The following is a 13,458-nucleotide window of genomic DNA, read 5'->3' on the forward strand; positions in this document are numbered from 1 at the left end:
GAGACTTGATCAACCTCTTATTTTTCTCTTAACCTTGAGTTTGAGGTAACCTTTTGGGGATGATTAGTGGACTAGGTCTAATTTGATCTTGAGCCAGATACCAGTATTAGATACTACCCAGATTGTCTATCAGGATATTGGTGAATTTCAGGAGGGGTGTATGTAACGGTGTAAATAATAAGTTTTCTTTCCCTTGCTTATTTTTTTTATTTTGAAACTTCACCAATTCCTGATTTGTCTCTTTAATGTTGTCTAAATGAATACACTGAGAATGTGAACCTGTACTGCCCCTTTAAGGAAATTATTTCCGTTTTCTTGTTCCCATGGTTTTTCCTCAGTCTGTGATTGCTGTGCTGAGGAAAGGCTACTCCCGTATGAAGATTGCATGTCAGCCTTTTCTTTTCTTTTGTTTTGCTACGTACAGATATTGCTTTACGCTAAATAAAGCAACCAGTGAGAGAATCAGTGTCCGGCCATTCCCTGCCTAGTTCACAGCACAGCCACTACCAGACAGAACACAACGCAACGCACAGTCCCGTTACATGAGTTAACTAATATTAGCTTGCGTAAAATACGCAGTAAGGACTTTTTAGTAAGCATGCTATTTATTTATTTATTTATTTATTTATTAATATGTTTACACTTTGTCTAAAATCATAACTTGGAATAATATCCAGCTAGCAGGCCACAAATCGCAAATCGCATAGCTAGTTATATTTCTTTGCTGTAATCATAGAAGAAGAAACCAGTAGAGTTTATTTTCCTGCCGTTTGACCCGGAGTCACTCTGAGATCCTCCATCACATTCAGCGCACTGAAAAATTCATGCTTAGGTTAGTTGAAGCCGGAGAATAAACAACAACAGTTCATAAACAGAGCCTTTAGAGGCTACAGATCTTTGTTATGTGTGTGTCAGTGTGCCAACGTTAAGTAGAGCAACAGCTCGGCTTTACACACCAAGCATTATCAATCACCTGCACCCTCTGTTCTCTCTTAGCATGTATGTGTGTGTGTGTGTGTGTGTGTGTGTGTGTGTGTGTGTGTGTGTGTGGTGAGTGTGTGTCTTATTCTCTACATAATAATATTGTTCTGGTGTGTGTGGGAGTGTTCAGTCCAGTGCCATTGTCTGACAATTTGATGGAACCACGTTGTGTCACACTGAAATTTATAATTTAGCTGTAACACACACACACACACACACACACACACACACACTGGAATATCATTCAATGATAATATTTATATACATAAATATGACACAATTCTTCTTCTTCCTCCTTGTCCAGCACTGTTGCCTGGTCGGGGTCCATGTGGACCAGTGGAGGCTGGTAGTCTTTCAAACAGGGGAAGCTGGTCGGTTACGATATTTCCAGATTTTAAAAGAAAACACATCAATTTTGCCCATACTCTTGCCTCTGATCTGGCTGATTGTTGGCAGGGTCACAAACTGTGAAATAACAGGTTCTTTTGGCCCATTAGCCTACTGTCCAATATACATGATGGTGGTGTTGGGGGGAGGGGTATATTTTAACATTTTATATTTTAAAATTGTGGCATGTTGTTTAAAAATTGATCATTATTGAAAGCAGCTCTTTGTCAGGAACCTCAGCAGTAACAGCAGAGTGTTCTGGAATAGGCACAAGCACTGACCTTGGGGAGCCAAACATAGAGCTGGGTGCCACACATTTCATTCAATGACACTTTCCCTATATTTTACTTATTTTGACTGAGAAATGTTTTATTGACAATTTTGATAACCCTTCACTTTTAATCCAGGTCTGTAGTGTGAAATGTTCTCGGCTGTGTTTTTGTTTAAAAATGTTTTCCAAATTGTAGCTGTGTTTAATTCATATCCAGAAAAATATATATTCCAATATAATATACTCAGCATAAACATTTTAAATAGATTCTATATTTTTGGTCCATCCATGACATATTATTAAAGTAGCCTATTTACTGTTGTTGATGTGGGTCACTTGCTGTTAGCCAATTCACTTTCTCGTACCAGGAGAGCTGAAAGGAACGAGTATTATTCCCTACCTTTTTCACCAAGTCAATTTGAGGCGTTGGTCTACCCTGCTCTTTAATTTTAATTTTTTCCTCGAAAGGAAGACTGGCAAATGGCTTCGCCAAAATTAAATCAGCAATGCTTGGCATCCGTGCGCAGCTTTCTTGCTAGCTGACTAGCCCCCTCAAGTTCAAGTTCAGTCACTCAAATAAACGAAATTTCTGGAGCTAAGATAGCAAACTTGACAACACTATATTTACACTTTATTTACAATGAAAATATATACAAACTAAAAAAGCTGGTAGAAACCGTATGTAATGAATGAAATCGAAATGTAAACTGATCTCTTACAATACACCACAGCACTTGCGAATCCGCATGGGACTGAACTGAAATTCACCGCTGCCTGTCTATATTTGAAACAAGCTGTCAATCAAAGAAAATATCCGGCTGCTTTCACCAATCACCAGTCTCCTCGCGGAAAGCTTTGCCATGTCCCTCCCATGTGAGGCTGGGAGTCCAGTGGGCGGGCGTTTTCACAGTATTTGTCCAATAACCGTCTTGCATTTTGAGATTGAAAAGTGCATAGCTCCCAAATGCCATTGAAGTCCACTGAGGCTGGGAGTCCGTGAGACTCCGTGGGCAGGCGTTTTCGCAGTATTTGTCCAATAATCGTCTTGCATTTTGATATTGAAAAGCGCATAGCTCCCAAATGCCATTGAAGTCCACTGAGGCTGCGCTGCATCGCGCTGTCATGAGGGGGAAAAACTCACGCACACATTAAAGTTATAAGGGAATTATTTCGCACTGTAGTTGGGTTGAGCACATATATTTCTATGATTCTGGATCTGAAATAGCAATGTTATAAGGTCGGCTATAACATAAGCCTAGCGCAATTCATCCTACATGATGTTCGTCATTTTTAGAGGAGGCTGAGCCTCCCTCGTTGTCTTAGAGCAATCGCCCGTGATGTGGACCCTACTGATCCACATGCCACATTAATTGGAGCATAGTTTTACACCAGATGCCCTTCTTGCCACAACCTGCCGATTGCTTTTACAAAACTACAGTGACTGAAGAGAGGACTGTAGGTTTCTCACTAAGCTAACAAAGAAAGTAACATTACCGAGCATAGCATGCCTAATTATGCATCAATCCAAATGACCCCAGTGTGTTTTTAGATTTATGTGGCTATGAAACCCTTCACAAACATTATACAAACAAATACCATGATCAAGTCAAGTGGCTTTGTTGTCATTTCAACCATCTACAGCTGGTACACAGTGAAATAAACAACATTCCTCCAGGACCAGGGTGCTACATACAACAACACAGAGCTACATCAGACTACACAGGACTACATAAAGTGCACTTTTGCAAACATCACAAGACAGTAACTGCTAATTACAATAATTACTAAAGCAGGCAATAGTAAAAGGGAAAAAACAGTTAAAATTGACCAATACACAGTTCTAGTATGAATTAAATGATTTGCAATAACAAGAAACTAGAAACCAAGTTCTTACATCATTCCATTTTGATGTAAACACACAAGCAACCACTGTGAGCCCTAATGTAGAGACATGCCTTTCTGTCAGCACAAAAGGAGATAAGATGTCCAGCTAAATAAATAAACTCCTTTGAGGAGTCTGCTGGAGTCAGATGTAGTCCATTTTATTGTCCAGGGAGCAGCCACTGGAAAGTAGGATAAACTGGAGAGCCAGCTGGCTATGGTTTTTTTTCTGCTTCCTCACACACCCATCACTTATGATGTTCCCTCTCCCAGCCAATGACCCTCTTTTCTTTCTTCTTCTTCTTCGAGGTTTATTGGCAGTTGGTCAAAAATGAATTGGTAACTTATCATCACCACCTGGTCTGGAGTGTGGATCAGCATCCCTCTCACTCCCACTGTGCCCTTTCCCCCATCTCCCCTGTCACCTCTCCCCTTCCCCCTGTCCTGTGCATGAGCACAAATGCCCCACCCCTAGTTGCTGATTGGCTGGACTAGTGTTGTGTGACACAATCAGAAAGAGTCAGGTCTGTGTGAGAACACTGGATTTTTTTTTCCCCCAGTGGACACACAGAATGTTTATGATTGATGTTAGGAAATATTCTAATATTTTGAGATACTGGATTTCTGATTTTCATGAGCTATAAGCCATAATCATTAAAATTTAATTTAAAAATCCTTGACATATTTCACTTCATGTGTAATGAATACAGAATATATGGATGTTTACCTTTTTGAATTAAATGATGAAAAAAATGAACTTTGTCATGATATTCTAATTTTTTTGGATGCACTAGTAAATAAATAAATGAACTGTATAATAGCACTCTGTGCTGGATTAAGTGCAATTCTCCGTGCTGCTGAATAATGAGTGTGGACGCCATTTTGTTAAATTAAACCAGTGATTGAGATAATTAAAGTGAGGACGATTCATGTAGTGAGATACAAGACTCCTGATAGATTTATTTCAATACTTGCAAAATCTTCTCACTAATTTATCATAATATTATTGGTTTATTTTACTCTTTTTTAATTTAAAGGTGACTATTTGTGTTCAAATCTGGCAACCTTGGAGGTGTGAACCCCATGTAGGTGATGTTAATAATCTGAATGTGGAGCTGGAAGCAGCTGCGTAACCCGACTCTGAACACCAGGAACTTTTCCTCACATAAATGCTGATGTAACTTGTGCCCATTAGCCAGTGGAAACACCATTTATCTGTAATATGTCCGATATTCCAAGAAAGCTTTTGAGCGTTTAAAATCACTGCAATTATGCATAAATTTTGTGTCACCTCCTCTCTCTCTAATAACTGCTCTCTCTAATAACTCCTGATTTTAACAGGGAACATTGACACGTCCAGCACAACGCCTTTCTTTTTATCTGCTGCAATTTAAAGGCTGGAACAAAGAAAATACAGCATTTCTCTCTCTCTCTCTCTCTCTCTCTCTCTCTCTCTCTCTCACACACACACACACACACACACACACACACACACACACACACACACACACTTTTCTCCCACCTGATAATGGGGACCTAAGATCAAGTGGTGCAATTACCTGTGATGGTGTGTGTTCATGCACTTGGATCTGTGTGGGAGTGAGTAAGAGAGGATGAAAGAGCGAGAGATCGACAGAGAGAGAGAAAAACAGAAAGAAAGAGAAAGAAGGAGATTAAAGAACGTCTGCGCTCACTAACACTTTTAATAGTCTCATTGTTCTTTAATAAATTTCTCTCTGCACTTTTCATCTCTTCAGCTTCAGAAATACCGCCTGTTTACTGTGTGTACTGCTTGAAGGAAGTGTGTGTGAATAGACGAAAGATAAGAGAGAACAGAGGTCATTATGTGGGATGTCCCAGCCTTATCACTGTGAACACCAATAATAATAATAATAATAATAATAATAATAATAATAATCAAAGGCTACTAAAGTAATGTCTGAATTAATGATATTTAATTATTTCACACTGCTGCTGAGTTCTGGACTCTAATTGGTCAGAAGGTGTTGATTAATTCTCTCTAACAGCAGCTCTGCCAGTAGTCCAGGTTTATATTAATGCTCTGATACATTATTGTTTCTGTAGCAACAGCTCATTTAAAAGGGCGTGTACAGTGGGTGCTCCATGTGAACTGATTGTTTTCTGTCAGGAGAAATGTGTTTATGTAACATTATGGAAGGAGTCTCCAGTGTCAATGCTTTATAACAGTCAGAAGTAAAGCTGTCACTTTAAATTTTCCAACATTGTGCAGCAGTTTAAGCAAGGCCCACATATCAGATCAGATCAGATCAGATCAGATATCCACATACCTTTGTCCTTATAGCATAACTATAAATGGATAAAAAGTACAACATATTACTCTTTAATGAATAAAAATTGCAATCATTGCTAAATTGCTGCACTGTAAGAAGAATAAAAACACTTTTGAACATGCTGTTTTAGGAAAATAAACAACTTCACAATGGTAACAGGAGCTGTTACGACCCCTTGTGACCCCTTCAGCTCCTTCCCTGTCAGTGCATGGGCAGGGCTGGGCCTGGTAAAGCTGATTAATATATTGAGTGCACCTGTACCTGGGGTGTGGCTATAAAAGGGGTTTTCCTCTGTCTCTCTGGGGGAGGGGCATTTTTAGGCACCTAGTTTGATTTTACTTTCACACTGGCACTTTGCTTCCTTTCTCCCTTTCTCTCCCCCCACCTGTTTATCTCACTATCTCTTTTTCTTTCACTGCTGGACTGTGAGCTGGTTCTTTGCTCCTCCTGCTTGATAAGGCGCTCATACTGGTCGCTCACTAGGAAAGAGGGGTAATATCGCTCCTTCATTGTCTCATAGACGTCACTCTGGATCTTGTGAAAGACATCCATGCTTTTGTTCCTCACCAGAGTCTGCTGGATCTCCTTATACAGAGCTTTCTCCACTGGGATTTCCCAACTCTCGACAAAGAAGTTCTGGTAAATTTCATCTACCAGCTGTGGCACCTCACTCTTGTTGGCACTTTTGAGCATCTCTACCAGCTCCCAAACACTGATCAGGGCTCTCTTATCCACATGCTCCATATAAACACGGAAATGCTCCCGGAACACAGCATTAGACTTGATCTCCTCAAACTGAAGTATCTTCTGACACTGAGGCCCATCTCTCTCGTCTTGATTCCTGTCTTCCTGCTGTTCATAGTTGGGACCCCCCAGTAGCCGGATTCTCTTCTCATACTGCTGCTTAGCCACTATGAGCTGGTTAATATAGCATTTTATATTCCTAGGTCGTAGCAAGTCTGCCTTCATAGCAGCCATCTCCTTCCCTTTACTGTCTTTCTGTTTCTTGAGCTGGGGCATGCTGCTGATAGTGGTAGCCTAAATAATCTCCACAAATATCTCATACCTGATAAATGAAGATTTATAACATCAACGAAACTGAATTAATGTTAAAACTGTTAATGTTATAGTCATGTTGTCTGTTGTCACCCAAATGAGGATGGGTTCCCTTTTGAGTCTGGTTCCTCTCGAGGTTTCTTCCTCATGTTGTCTGAGGGAGTTTTTCCTTGCCACCATTGCCATAGGCTTGCTCATTGGGGATAGATTAGGGATAAAATTAGCTCATGTTTAAAGTCATTCAAATTCTGTAAAACTGCTTTGTGACAATGTCTATTGTTAAAAGCACGATACAAATAAACTTGACTTGACTTGATACCTGAGCTGTTCGAGGAAGTCGATGTCAGAGCTACTACTGATGAGTTTGATAAACTCTTCATAGGATAGTGCATATGTGTATGCTTTCTTATGATGCTTGTTCACTTGCTCCCGATGTTCCAGCTGAGCCAACAACATTTGATTAATGTAGTCTGGATCACTTAACACGTCCGCTAATGGTTTTAACACTTTAGTGGCTATAATCTCAACCAGGATGAGCTGGAGACTGCAGGAGCGAGCGTTATGCAAAGGCAGAAAGCAAGGTGGTAGTAGGCGTGAAGAGCAGCACAGGAAATGCATCTCCTCCTTGGGACTGCACAGACATGGATAAAGCTGGAAGGCCCTGAGGAACTCTTCCTGCCTGGTGTTGGAGGCCTTGAGGTCACAGAAATGGGCATGGAGGTTCTTAACCATGCTGTTACATACTACATTAACCACATCCACCTCAGACAGGTGAGTCCTCAGCTGTTTTATCACTTCCCAGAAATCTTCAGCCAGCATCTGATACAGCTGGCCCTCATCTCGACTCAGAGGAACATACCATTACAGGATGCAATTTGTATAACTGTAGTCAAACACCTCTTTTAAGTCTTTGTCCACATTGTGTGACACCACTATTTGTCTGGTCTGTGCCGAGTCTAGAAGCAGTACTGAAAACCATCTCATTAATCTGTTGAATAAATCTTGCAGCTTGTGCGACTGCCTCTTGGAGAGATCAAATGGGATGATCTTGGGTGGACTCTTGATAATTGGGCCCAAACTGCCCAACAGGAAGCAGCACAGAGCGAAAGAGATGTAAATAAAGAGCTTGAGGAAAAATGAGGTGACAGTGAGTCATCCGTAGCCAGACTGAAAGAGCACCGTAGCCACCGCGATGCCCAGAGTGATCTCGGGCAGGAGGCGGCATGAGGGTCTGGGCATGGGGGCATCGCCACTGCTGCTGCCATTAACATGCATGCTGTTGGAAATGACATGGCCTCACAGGTGCAAACAGGACAGATTTTATACCCCTCAAGTTCGCCCAGCTTTCATTCATTAGCCACCTTGTACCTGCTTTGGTGGATGAAAGAGCTCCGTACAGCTTGGACTTCTACTCAACACTGAAACCCCAAAGAAAATGTACAGCTCTTTCATCCACCAAAGCAGGTACACCTGCATTATGCTTTGACAGGTGTACCGCTCCAGTCAAACTCCCCACCTGCCATGAGCCCTTGAGCAGGCTCTTGCTTCTGGCTTCCAAGCCCTCCCCGGCTAAACACTGGGGGCACTCTTGTTTGGGGCGGCGACCTGATACAGGGACAGTGGCAAGTGGGGAATTTGACTGGGGCAGTACACCTGTCAACGTGTAACACAGGTGTCCTAAAGCGAGCTCGGGGAGGATAGAAACCTCTTGCGGAACAGAAGGGCAAAAGCTTGCTTGATCTTTAAAAAGAGATAGTGAGATAAACAGGTGGGGGGAGAGAAAGGGAGAAAGTAAGCAAAGTGCCAGTGTGAAAGGAAAATCAAACAAAGTACTTAAAAATGCCCCCCAGAGAGAGCGAGAGGAAAACCGCTTTTATAGCCACAACCCAGGTACAGGTGCACTCAATATATTAATCAGCTTAACCAGGCCCGGCCCTGCCCATGCACTGACAGGGAAGAACCTGAAGGGGGCACAGGGGGTCGTAACAGGCTCTGCTGTACAGTAACAATCGCACTGCCCCTTCACAGCTTGTGTCTACCTGTGAATGAGCCGTTACTATGGAAATGATAACATTTAAGAACAAGGACATTCATTATAAGTAGCTGCAATACTGCCAGAGCTGCTGTGATTGATAAACTGATCAACACCTTCTGACCAATCAGAGTCCAGAATCCAGCAGCGCAGTGGTGTAAATACTGAGAATGGATGGAAGCCATTTTGACAAGTGAGATAATTAAAATTGATTTGTATACAGAGGCGGAGACATTACAAGCTGCCTCAGAGAGTCACGACAGTATTACAGCTTCTAAGGTCAAAGGTGAGAGACTGCTTTCATTCTGTAACAACACTGTTTTTGGACAAGAGTTTATGAGAGATATAATTTTAACTTTGATCATTTTCATACACTGATACTTTCATGCTGAGATGTGTGGAGACAAAATGCGAGTGACATTGCTCAAAGAACACTTTCCCATTTATAAATAGTCTGTGGCATAAGGAGATGGTGTGAGATGGGAAATATGTGACACAGCGAAGGGCACAGTGTGAGTGCTTAGTGACCAGGAACCTTAAAATCTGTTGCCTTAAGTACAGAGTTTACTTTCCATACTACAGGTCAGGGATCAAATACGTCATCTCTGCTTATTAAAGCTTTCTGTTTGAATTTATAGCATCAATATCATCCATTTATCAACAAATGGGAGAGTAAAATGAAATATGCCTCTCCACTGTAATGGAAGCTTGCGGTGCATTACTGGATGAGGACAGCACAATACAGCTCCATAAGCAAAAACCTCCTGACAGAGATGGCTGAAGGAGCCAAAAAACTGACACAGCACCAGCAGTCTTATTTAAAAAAGATAATGCCTCGTGAAAGCAAAAGTCGCTGTCCAAGGAAATGCTTGACTAGTGTAAAAATTATCCAATAATAATATGACTCATTACACGTGATGAGATGTACAGTGATTTACAGTCTAAATATTCTGATGATTTACTGTAAACTTTATCAGGTTTAACAGTCTAGAATTTCTTGGGATTTATGGTGTAAGCTTTACTGTGACTTGATGTATAAACTAGTTATTTAGTGTATACTTTACAGTGATTTACAGTGTAAACTTTACTCTGACTTGCTTTGTAAATTGTGCAGTTATTTAGTGAACATTTACAGAAAATTAATGTAAAATTTACAATGACTAAACTTTTCTGTGATTTACAGTGTAGAATTCACAATGATTTAGTTTAAAATTTACAGTTTAAACTACTCTGACATCCTGTGCAAACTGTACAGTGATTTAGTGTAAACTTTGTTGATTAACAGTCTACAATGTACAATGATTTATGGTTTACTGTAGTTTATTGTAAATAAATTTACTGTGATTTAGAGTGTAAACATAAGGATTTACAGTGTAAGTGTTATAAACTTTATTTAAATTTATTATATTAACATCTGGCGGCACGGTGGTGTAGTGGTTAGCGCTGTTGCCTCACAGCAAGAAGGTCCTGGGTTCGAGCCCCGGGGCCAGCGAGGGCCTTTCTGTGTGGAGTTTGCATGTTCTCCCCGTGTCTGCGTGGGTTTCCTCCGGGTGCTCCGGTTTCCCCCACAGTCCAAAGACATGCAGGTTAGGTTAACTGGTGACTCTAAATTGAGCGTAGGTGTGAATGTGAGTGTGAATGGTTGTCTGTGTCTATGTGTCGGCCCTGTGATGACCTGGCGACTTGTCCAGGGTGTGCCCCGCCTTTCGCCCGTAGTCAGCTGGGATAGGCTCCAGCTCGCCTGCGACCCTGTAGAACAGGATAAAGCGGCTAGAGATAATGAGATGAGATGAGATGAGATATTAACATCTAATAAACAGTTTAAATATTTTGGCTATTAACAATCCACAAATATTATTTGGACTATTATCAACAGTGTAAACAGTATAAACTTTGTGATTTACAGTGTAAACAATGTAAATTTTAAGGTGACTTTTATATTGTGACCTTTATGTTAATTTAATGTTTAAACTTATACTATTTTACAGTGTAAACAAAGTACACTTTATTATGGTGATATATGTTAATATGGTGATATTATTGTACACTTAAATTTTTACACTTTCAGATGATTTACAGTGTGAAATTTATGGTGATTTACACTGTAAACTTAACTGTAATTAACACTGTGAACTTTATGGATATTTAGAGTGTAAACTTTACACATTTGCATCCTGGTTTAAGACTTTAATTTTATGCTGATTTATAGTGTAAAGAGTGAAAATTTTGGACTCACAACTTTACACTTGACTTATGACTTTGACAATAACTTAAAATTTCATACCCTGGCTCATGACTTTACAACTTCACTTGTGACTTTACACCCTGACCTACAACTTTACATCTTGACTCATAACTTTACACAGTAACCTGCTATTAAATGTATGTTCAGCTGGTTTGAGATTGCAATTTGAAGGTACTGATCCAAATCCCATCGCACTTGACTTTAATCAGGGCATAGACTCTTTTTCACAGTACAGAGCTCGAGGTATCGATCCATTGCCTCAGGGTTTCCTCATCAAATTGACATTGATCTTCAAGTTCAGGTGCTTTCTGTGATGAGTGCCGATACATTTTATTTTCATTTAAGGCTCAGCAATGTTGATCAGCCTTTACACTTTTTGAAGCTCTTGTATAAGAATAATCCATATTACACAACACATATCTGTATGTCTAATTACTGTATGTTTACTCCTTAGACTTAGTCTTAAGGTTAAAATATGATTTTCCTATTTGTTCAAAGTCGACTATGCATCACACACTCTGTAAAGCTTAGATACATTCAGAGATGTGAATAAAACTTTGTCCCTGAATATGATCAAATTCATTATTCCATCAATGTCCTGGTAGAACTGCATGAATGTCCAATATGGACAAGAAACATAAATTGACGCGTCATTCTTCATATGATTTATGCAGATGGAATTATTAAGTCGATATTTCACTGAATGACCTTTCTGTAAGAGACGTGTGGCAGCAAGCGGAATTCCAGTTTCTGAAGTTTATAGTTGAGCTCGCTGGGATATAGGGTTTTGGTAAATGTTCCCTCACCAGCCTTTCATTTCACTTTCCCTTGAAGTTAATATAATTAAAACACACACACACACAGTTTGTCATGCTAGCAAGAAACTGCTAAGTGTAAACTCCTCTGTGTCTGAAAACCTAAAGTTACAGCTTCACCGCTGACTGTTATAAAGTGCTGACACTGGAGACTCCTTCCAGAAATGTTAAATAGACATCTCTTTGCTTTAAGAAAACTTCACTATATCAGTGACTACACACATGACTGTATGCAGAGTTTTAGAAATACTGAAATCCAAAAACTGGAGTCTGTCTGTGGGAGTTCAGGGCATGATGACTCATGACTGTGCAGCACCTCACAGCTCAAACCACATCATCAAGTTTGCTGATGATACAACTGTGGTGGGTCTCATCAGTAAGAACGACGAGTCAGCATACAGAGAGGAGGTGCAACGGCTATCAGACTGGTGCATAGTCAACAACCTGTCTCTGCACGTGGACAAAACAAAAGAGATGCTTGGTGACTTCAGAAGAACATGGAGTGACCACTCTCTGCTGTACATCGATGGCTCACTCATGGAGAATGTCAGCAGCACCAAATTCTTTGGTACTCATCTGGTACACCACACGCTGCATCCGGAAAGCCACCAGCATCGTGGCTGACCCCACACACCCCTCACACAATCTCTTGACCCTCCTGCCATCTGGTAAAAGGTACCAAAGCATTCAGGCCTTCACAGCCAGACTCTGTCACAGTTTCTTTCCACATGCCAGCAGACTTCTCAACCCTGAGGGACTGGACTGATTCTCACGGACTGTTGAACACACCACTCACACCGCAGTATTTGTGCAATGGACAATTTATTTATTCCATTTTCATATATTACCTCAATATGCACACTCAACTCTACACTTTATGTTGTTGGTGTCATTTATTGTCTGCAGTGTTGCACTTGTTGTACTTTGTTATACTGTAGCTTGTAGTCCTGTGATGTTTAATGTAGCACCATGGTCCTGGAGAAACAAAATTATAGAAATGTGTCTCAAAGAGAACATAACCGAAGTGCATTTTATAGAATAACATTTATACAAAAATACTATATTATGACACTATAATTAAGCTAAGCTTGCGTTGTTAAATTGAGCATTCACAGCAAAGGGACGTAACGCTAATCATATCCTGGGCACGGTGTGCAGTACCTGCTCTTCCTCTCATCTCCATCACCTTGTCCTGTATCTCATCCCTTCCTTTAATCCAAAGCTGACCTTTGACTGATGCAGTCTTCATTTTCGTCTGTCAGTGAAGAAAGTAAACACAGGTTCAACTGATATTTATACACAAACGTTAGCGGCTTCTGCTAGGATAATCTTACAATGAAAATAAAATATATTTGGATCTCATTTGAACATACATTTCAACCCTTCACACAAACTACATTGGAAGTTTCTCAGTCTGACACTGGATGGATGTTAGCTATGTTATGGGTGGCGAGATGTGGAGAGTTAGGATCCAAGAG

The 13,458-nt window shown here is 40.5% G+C and overlaps 1 pseudogene; it reads right to left on the reverse strand.

The window, feature by feature from the left end:
• Positions 1-5,095: 5,095 nt before the first annotated feature.
• LOC132894686 (sorting nexin-25-like) lies at positions 5,096-8,163 on the reverse strand (annotated as a pseudogene).
• Between the last annotated feature and the right edge of the window lie 5,295 nt (positions 8,164-13,458).

This window comes from Neoarius graeffei, chromosome 11, assembly GCF_027579695.1.
Source record: "Neoarius graeffei isolate fNeoGra1 chromosome 11, fNeoGra1.pri, whole genome shotgun sequence".
Taxonomy (NCBI): Eukaryota; Metazoa; Chordata; class Actinopteri; order Siluriformes; family Ariidae; genus Neoarius; species Neoarius graeffei.